Genomic DNA, 9,223 nt, shown 5'->3' with positions numbered 1-9,223 from the left:
TTTTATTATTAAATAAAGGTATAGAAAACTCGGGGTATAGGGTGTGTTTTTTTGGGGGGGGGGGGGCGGTGACTTTATACCGAGGACTGGGTATTTGGGTGGGCACGAACATCACTTTATAACATAGACAAACAAATATAATATAATATACAAATATAAATACAAATATTAATACAATTCTGACAAAAAGTCCAACGTTATCTACAGATTTGGGTAGTCTGGCAGGAGGATTCCTCATTTTTGAGAATAGGAGGAGGAGGAAAGTGATGGTGGGGGAAGAATACACAGCTCCCGAATTGATCAGAACACTACAGCTCTGCTTCATTGGGAGTAGTCACCAGCACCCCAACCACCATGTTTCTTTTTTTCCCCTATATATTGCAACTTATTCCTTCTGCATATATACCTACAAACGCCAAAAGCGTAACCCCGACACCAAATAAAGTACAAATCGATGTATGAAAATGTATATTTTTTTTATTAATAAAAGAACATGATTCTAAAAATGTACATAATAGACTAAATAAAATAAATATATATCAATATATGTTAAAACATTTGGCTGCAAATAATGGCTACAGGTTCGGAATTTATATAATAGTGACCCAATAGAAAAGGAATAACACACCTGTCCAAATAGTAAGCCGCTGGGTCGGAAGTGACGTTGGACACCGCGGCACTCGTGTGATGGAGCACGCAACGCGCATTCACATTATAGAGTGGGTTCGGCAACGAAAACATGGCCACAGTCACTCATACTGCGCATGCGTGCACAAAAAAATTCTAGGGGGAAAGACAGATCGCTGCTAATGGAGGGATATACAAAATAAGTTGAACATCGGACCCAGGGCTAAATAATACAAAGAATGAAAATATATAGTGGGAGAACTGACTGTGAAGGCAATAACATGGCTATAAATAATGCATATACATTTGAGATAATAGCAATAATGATTATTATAATAATCCAGGGGCATATGAAAGCATAAAAAAATGACAAGGATGTGATAACATGCATAATGGTAAAACAAATACAGTAAATAGCGCATGCAACATAAACAAAAATGAGAAAAATATTTTTGTAAAAAAATATATTTGTAGAAGTGTATACCGTATTTTTCGCCCTATAGGACGCATCGGTATATAAGACGCACCCAATTTTAAAGGCGCAAAATCTAGAAAAAAAAATTCTGAACCCAACAGTTATCTTCAACCTGCGGACCTCCAGATGTTGCAAAACAACAACTCCCAGCCGTTGGCTGTCCGGGCATGCTGGGAGTTGTAGTTTTGCAACAACTGGAGGTCCGCAGGTTGAAGACCACTGGATAGGAGGTAATACTCACGTGTCCCTGCCGCTCCGGACCCGTCACCGCTGCCCTGGTTGTCGCTCCTTCGCTGTCGCCGCGTCCCCGTGGTATCCCCGACGCTCCGGACGTCTTCTTCCCTGGGATCCACGCTCTCCGTCGCCGTCATCATCACGCGATCGGTGATGTCCTGTATTAGCCGCGGGTCCCGGCCGTTGATGGCCACCGGTACCGCCGCGATAGGTGTGTGTATTTGCCGTGTAAGACGCACCAACTTCCCCCCCCCCCCCAGTTTTGGAGAATAAAAAGTGCGTCTTATACGGCGAAAAATACGGTAAATGAATCTTGATTAGTGTGCAGGAATGATGTATACTAAATCCAAATGGATAGGAGCAGTGCCTGAAGAGTGCAGGAATATATAGAGCATGCAATACAATACATACATATACAAAAGATATAAAAAGTGAAGAGATATAGTGCATATAGTACAATGCATATATATATATATATATAGATAGATACATAGATATACACAAAACATGCATAATATAAAAGGATCCTGCATGTCAGAGGCCATATGCCCAGCAGAGGTGAGTGGATTAGGCATGTTAGGGTCTCATCCGACAAGAGGCCACCTCCGTGTGGTGGATGGGGACACGTTTTGATCAAAAAGTGCGCTAAGAGCCTCGATTTTTTTGACAAAGAGAGCTGCTGCTGCAACCTTATTTTTTGTATACTTTATATACGGTACATACTACTGAAATTATATTGTTCAGAAAATGGTGTAAATCTTTTTTATTGAGTAACGAAAACTGAGATTGGAAACCTTTTCAAAAATGTCTTTTATTTCTTTCCTATTAAAAATTATATTAAACAAAAAAAAACCTCTACACAAAAAATGTATATAAACTATATACTCATTATCGACCGCCAGTTTATAGAATCATTGGGGGAGATTTCTCATTAGGGTCTGTTGTAGACACAGATCTGCCCCTTTACACAATTTACAAAAGTTGTGCACGTCGTTTGATAAATTTTGCGCAAATATATAACCCCTCCCCCCCTGGCTCTACCGTGCACGCCTTCTCTACCTCCACGGCACTGCTCACATATCTAGAAGTGCTGGAGCAGCAGTGTGCGCCGAACAAAACTCTGCACAATAGTAAAATCATAAATATTTATAAAGTACACAGAGGGTAGATTCTCAAAGAATTTTGCGGCACAAAAAAATCAATTTTGCGCCAAAATTTTGGCGCAAAAAGTATTGAACACATTTCAAAGAGCTTTGTGCCGCGGTTTACACCGTTCACGTCAGTTTTGTAAAAGTGGGTGTGTCCACGTATATTTTCTGCTTTACATGATGGGCACTAGGTCTTCTCCAGGAAACTATAGACCGGTAAGTCTAACGTGCATTGTGGGTAAATTGTTTGAAGGATTTATACGGGATTACATACAGGAATACATAGGGGATAATTGTATTATAAGTGATAGCCAGCATGGGTTTCCTAAGGATAGAAGTTGTCAAACCAATCTAATTTGCTTTTATGAAGAGGTGAGTAGAAGCCTTGACAGAGGAATGGCTGTGGATATAGTGTTTCTGGATTTTGCTAAAGCGTTTGATACTGTCCCTCACAGACGTCTGACAGGTAAGTTAAGGTCTTTGGGTTTGGAAATTTTAGTTTGTAACTGGATTGAACACTGGCTCATGGATCGTACCCAGAGAGTGGTGGTCAATGATTCGTACTCTGATTGGACCCCGGTTATTAGTGGTGTACCCCAAGGTTCAGTACTGGGACCGCTGTTGTTTAATTTATTTATCAATGATATAGAGGATGGTATTAACAGCTCTGTTTCTATCTTTGCAGATGACACCAAGCTTTGTAGCACAGTACAGTCTATAGAGGATGTGCATAAGTTACAAGATGACTTGGATAGACTAAGTGTCTGGGCCTCCACTTGGCAAATGAGGTTCAATGTGGATAAATGTAAAGTTATGCATCTGGGTACTAATAACCTGCATGCATCGTATGTCTTAGGGGGGATTAAACTGTCAGAGTCACTGGTAGAGAAGGATCTGGGTGTACTTGTAGATCACAGACTACAGAATAGCATGCAATGTCAGGCTGCTGCTTCCAAAGCCAGCAGGATATTGTCATGTATCAAAAGAGGCATGGACTCAAGGGACAGGGACATAATACTCCCCCTTTATAAAGCATTGGTACGGCCTCACCTGGAATATGCTGTTCAGTTTTGGTCGCCTGTACATAAAAGGGACACTGTGGAGCTGGAAAGGGTGCAGAGACGCGCGACTAAACTAATATGGGGCATGGAACATCTTAGCTATGAGGAGCGATTAAAGGAGTTACAATTGTTTAGTCTTGAGAAGAGACGTTTAAGGGGGGATATGATAAACGTATATAAGTATATTAATGGCCCATACAAAAAATATGGAAGGCTTCACGAATTTGCGTGTCATCCTTGCGCAGGGGCCAGGTTTTTTTATTTTACTACTTCTTCCTTTTACACTTAGCTCAGTGTTTTTTTACCAGGGGGCCTCCAGCTGTTGTGAAACTACTACTCCCAGCATGCCCGGACAGCCTTTGGCTGTTCGGGCATGCTGAGAGTTGTAGTTTTGCAACAGCTGGAGGCCCCCTGGTAGGGAAACACTGACTTTTAGTATTTTTCTTTACCTGCTCTGGCCGGCCCCCGCAACGGGAGCCGACCAGAGCATGTTTTCCCGGGGGGCCGCATCGCTATATCACATTGCTTTTGCGATATATCGAGCAGCCCGGCCGGGAACTCTGCAATTCTACCCCGAGCGTGACTCGGGGTTACCGATCCTGGCAGGGAAAATTAACCCCGAGTCACGCTCGGGAATACCGCTCAGGAGGTTAAAACAGGATTAGATACATTCCTGGAACAAAATAACATTAATGCTTATGAAGAAATATAAAATCCCATCCCTTCCCCAATATCGCGCCACACCCCTACCCTTCAATTCCCTGGTTGAACTTGATGGACATATGTCTTTTTTCGACCGTACTAACTATGTAACTATGATATTTTCAAAGGGGTGAGAGTCCAGTTTACATAAAAAATTTCATACCGGAAATCACAGAAATTGTGTTGCAGTTTTACTGTTTTTGGGGGTTTTTTTTCTTTGTTTTTGTGGGAAAAGGTGTTATTATAAAAAAAAAAATAAAAAAAAAACTATTATTGAAAATGGCATTAAAAAAAAAAAAAAATATATATATATATATATATATATAGAATTTTATTTTATTTTTTATTGGTCACTGCACCTGCACTCACATTTAAGCTCAGAAATGTTTTATTTAACGCACATTGACAGGATTGTGGAGCCGGATGGTACCCAACACGTAGACACTGGCCCTATAGCAACGGCTTTCCGGGATTTCTACTATTCTCTTTATAACATACACCCAACTAACCCCACGCCATTGCCACGCACGCAGGCAATCCAAACTTTCTTGTACCGATTGAATTTACCTACCCTCACCACACTGGAAGGGGAAACATTGCTGGAGCCTTGCACTGCTGAGGAGGTTGAGGCAGTAATAAAGTCCTTCCCCATAGGGAAGAGCCCGGGACCAGATGGCCTGAGCTTACAATACTATAAAAAGTTGGGCACAGTCTTGCTGCCTCGGCTTACTCAGTGGTGCAACGCGTTACTTGGAGGCACCCATTTGCCGCCCCAATCCCTAGAGGCACACATCACTATTCTACCAAAAGAAGGTAAAGACCCTCTACTGTGCTCGAGTTATAGGCCCATTTCACTTTTGAATATGGACCTAAAGATCTGGGCTAAGCTGTTGTCCATGAGACTTCGCCCTCTCCTCCCTGGCCTCATTCATGTGGACCAGACTGGTTTTGTGAAGGGCAGGGAGGGGAAGCATAATGCATTACGAGTCATGCACGCTATTCACTATGCCACACAAAAAAAGATCCCTCTACTCCTTCTCGGCACAGATGCCGAGAAGGCGTTTGATAGGGTAGCGTGGGACTACATGAACAAGGTGTTAACCAAATATCGCATCCCTGATCGCTTCATCCGAGCTATCATGTCCCTATATAGTGAACCCAGCGCACGGGTTAGGGTCAATGGCACTCTTTCTGAACCTTTCCCCATATGTAATGGGACGCGACAAGGGTGCCCCCTATCACCGTCACTGTACGTCCTCGTGATGGAGACTCTTCTCCAGGCCTTGAGGCAGGATGGGGCGATTAGGGGATTGCAAATAGGGGATAGGCCTCATCTTACGGCAGCATTCGCTGACGATCTGCTCATAATGATCACTAATCCTACTGAAGCCCTGCCTCGTGTCCAATGCGTTATTGAAGAGTATGGAACCCTATCCAATTTCAAAGTAAATTATAGTAAGTCGGAGATACTGAACATCACGATACCCCCTCGTATAGCCTCGAGTCTACAATCTTCCTCGTCTTATAGATGGCCATCTAAACACATCACATACCTGGGCATAGCCCTTCCCTCGTCGCTGAGCAACTTGTTTGACCTTAACTATGTACCCTTACTGACTAAAATGAAGAATAAAATTGACTCCTACAAGTTACCCTTCCTTTCATGGGTGGGGCGACTCAACCTCCTACAGACATACATTGTACCGTCCATACTCTACTTACTGCGCATGGTACCCATAGAACTACCTAAATGGTATCTCCTGCAATGGAAACGGCTCTTTGGGGCTTTCCTTTGGTCAGGGAAGCGCCCACGTTTAGCACATTCCCTTCTTACTAGATCTAAGAGGAGCGGTGGCATAGGTATGCCAGACATTTCTATGCTTTATACAGCTAACCATATTCATAGATGGGTTGAGATCACTACTAGAACTAGCCTACTGGGTAGCTCAGAACTTGAATGCTCACAAATGACTTCTCGAGGCTTTGGGGTGGACCGTCATGTCTGGCTGCCTACGCGCCGCTCCCTCTCGCATGTTAATAATCCCCTGTTGAAAGGTACACTCACTATCAAAAGAGCTTATGATAAAGGCACAACACAAGGAAACCACGGAAAAACACTGATTTCTCCATGCTTTCCAAGTTCTCTGATTCCATATGCAGTTCACCCTGACATGCAAGAGGCGGACGACTTGTGGTCCCATTTTCAACACGTCCCTGTCAAAACCCTATGTGCCCGAAATCAACCACCCACAGTTGAGACACTATCCACAATAGTCCCACACCTTAAAACTAACTTTCTACATCTTCATATGCTCAGGGAGATGTGTGTTGCATTTCTAAAGGTGTATGTCATTGGTGAAAACCCAACCTGGATAGATAAGTTGATGCAATTCTCACCGAACTGCAAGCCAAAATTTTCCACATTTAATGCCTGTTTGAGAGATGAGAGGCAAACTTCTGACCCGTTGTACTTGAGATCCTGGGAGGAGGAGTTGGGGCGCAAGTTCACGGACCAGGAGAGGAAATCCATTCTAACAGGCTCCCATGGCTTCTCTAGGTGCGTTAAGCTACAAGAAGGTCATTATAAACTAGTAGCCAGATGGTATAGGACGCCCGAGTTATTATATCATTGGGGTCTGAGTGCTTCCCCTGCATGCTGGAGATGCCATGGGGGCGTGGGCTCTTTGTCTCACATTTGGTGGTCATGCCCCAGGATAACGTCTTACTGGAGTGAAGTGAATCGCATCATAGATAAGGTGATGGGACGGCATGTCCCTCTCTCACCAGAGGTGGTTCTCTTGGGCTTATCGACTAGGGATTGCACCTTGTCGAAGAGGTCTCTGATTGCACACTTGCTAACTGCAGCCAAGGCATTAGTCCCACTACATTGGTTAGATGAAACACCTCCTACAGTTCAACAATGGATCTCTAAGGTCTCCCAGTTGTGTAGAATGGAGGAGCTCTACAGTTGGAGTGATCGCTCACATGACAGATACTGGAGTATATGGGCTCCTTGGCTGGGCTTTCGTGATGCTGACACTGCTCTCCCTCTCTCGCATCAGACATAGCAACTGGGTTCCAGCAAATGACCCCATAGACAACCCCCCCACCCCTCTTCCCCAGCCCACCCTTCCCCCCCCTCTCCACCTCCTCACCCACGACCAAAAACCTTATATCTATTCTTTATCCTCCACTCGTCTCTCTTTCTCCCTATTTTCTCTTTCTTCTGCCTCCCACCTTGGAGAATTCCTACGCCTTTTCATTTCTCCTCTTTCTTTCTTCTCCGTCAATGCTCTAACACATTGTGCTCGTATTCATTGACCCTACTATGTTCAGTACCATACTCCTATTACAGTTCCACCTAATTAACTGGGCTCCTAGGTGACAACACCTCAGACTTATAGGATGCTTATAGGTATGACTGACCTGTTTTATGTATGTCTTAAGTAGATGTTGGCCAATACTTCTCTTGATAGATTTGTCTTATTGATTTTACAATGATACATCAACACAGGAGCCCAATGGTCCTTTTAAATGTTACCTGGGGCCTAGCCCACACGACCCCTTTATCTTGCTTTTCTCTCTTTTTCTTTCTTCTTGATTAGCATTATGTAATGTACTTCATATTACATTTGTATGTTCCGTTGTATTGCAATATTCGAAAATAAAGAATTGAAAAAAAAAGAAATGTTTTATTTATACAGTTATCACTGGGCACTAGTAACCATGGAATATTTTGTGAGATGTTTCCGCCAGAATTTTATGTAATGTAAAATTTGGCGCGAAAAAAAAATCCAATGTGGCTGCAAAAAAAAAAAATTGGGGGTGCGAAAATGAATTTTCACATATTTTCAAAGCAGCACAAGAGATCTTTGAAAATGTATAAGCATGACCACGCACACACTCAACTTGGCTACATACACCTGATCACTCACTCAGCTCTGCTGCATTTACAAAATCACACACTCAGCTCTACTACATATACACAATCACACACTCGGCTCTGCTACATAGACACAATCACACACTCAGCTCTGCTGCATTTACACAATCACACACTCAGCTCTGCTACATACACCTGATCACACACTCAGTTCTGCTGCATATACACAATCACACACTCAGCTCCTGCTACATATACACACACACTCAGCTCTACTGCATATACACACACTCACACTCAGCTCTCCTGCATATACACACACACTCAGCTCTGCTGCATATACACACACTCAGCTCTACTGCATATACACACACTCAGCTCTACTGCATATACACACACACACTCAGCTCTACTGCACATACACACACACACACTCAGCTCCTGCTACATATACACACACTCACACTCAGCTCTACTGCATATACACACACACTCAGCTCTACTACATATACACAATCACACATATACATTGGGGGAAATTTATCATTGTTGTAGGTACATGTTTTTTGTAGATTGTTTTGGTTGGTCTAAATTTGGTGCAATTGCAAGGCACATGATAAATTTTGTGCAAAGTTCTAAATCTCCACACAGAGTACACCTGAGCTGCACCTCACAGGAAAAGTGGACATAGGGATTTTGTTCTATTGCTTTGAGGCTTGGATTCCATTGAGGTTTTTTGTTCACCAGCAAAAACGCCAGAAGAACGGTCACAGCTTTTTCCTGCATTTTTTCAGTTTTTCTTGTGTTCTTTTTCTTGCGTTTTTGCTGGTGTGTGGTAACAATCATTTTTGGATCCTGTGGCAATTTTTTTTACTGCCTTCAGGTACCACTCCATGGGTCAGATGCAGAGCGCCCAGTCCAGAGTGTAAGGAGGTGAGGAGTGATATATAGCGTATACAGGGTGCAGAGCATCACTACTTACCTACGCCAGCTGTATAGCATACTGGGGTACATAGTGTACCCATCAGGGATGTGGAAATCCTATCGCCCGACGCCCGGGACAAGTAGTTTTGGGCGCCGGGCAGGTGAATTG

At 43.2% G+C, this 9,223-nt stretch overlaps 1 pseudogene; it reads right to left on the bottom strand.

Annotated features, from left to right (window-relative positions):
* Positions 1-3,745: 3,745 nt before the first annotated feature.
* LOC130340142 (U6 spliceosomal RNA) lies at positions 3,746-3,842 on the bottom strand (annotated as a pseudogene).
* Between the last annotated feature and the right edge of the window lie 5,381 nt (positions 3,843-9,223).

Source organism: Hyla sarda, unplaced genomic scaffold, assembly GCF_029499605.1.
Source record: "Hyla sarda isolate aHylSar1 unplaced genomic scaffold, aHylSar1.hap1 scaffold_566, whole genome shotgun sequence".
Classification (NCBI taxonomy): domain Eukaryota; kingdom Metazoa; phylum Chordata; class Amphibia; order Anura; family Hylidae; genus Hyla; species Hyla sarda.
The sequence above is the reverse complement of the archived record's forward strand: the minus strand, read 5'-3'. Positions and strand labels throughout refer to the sequence as shown.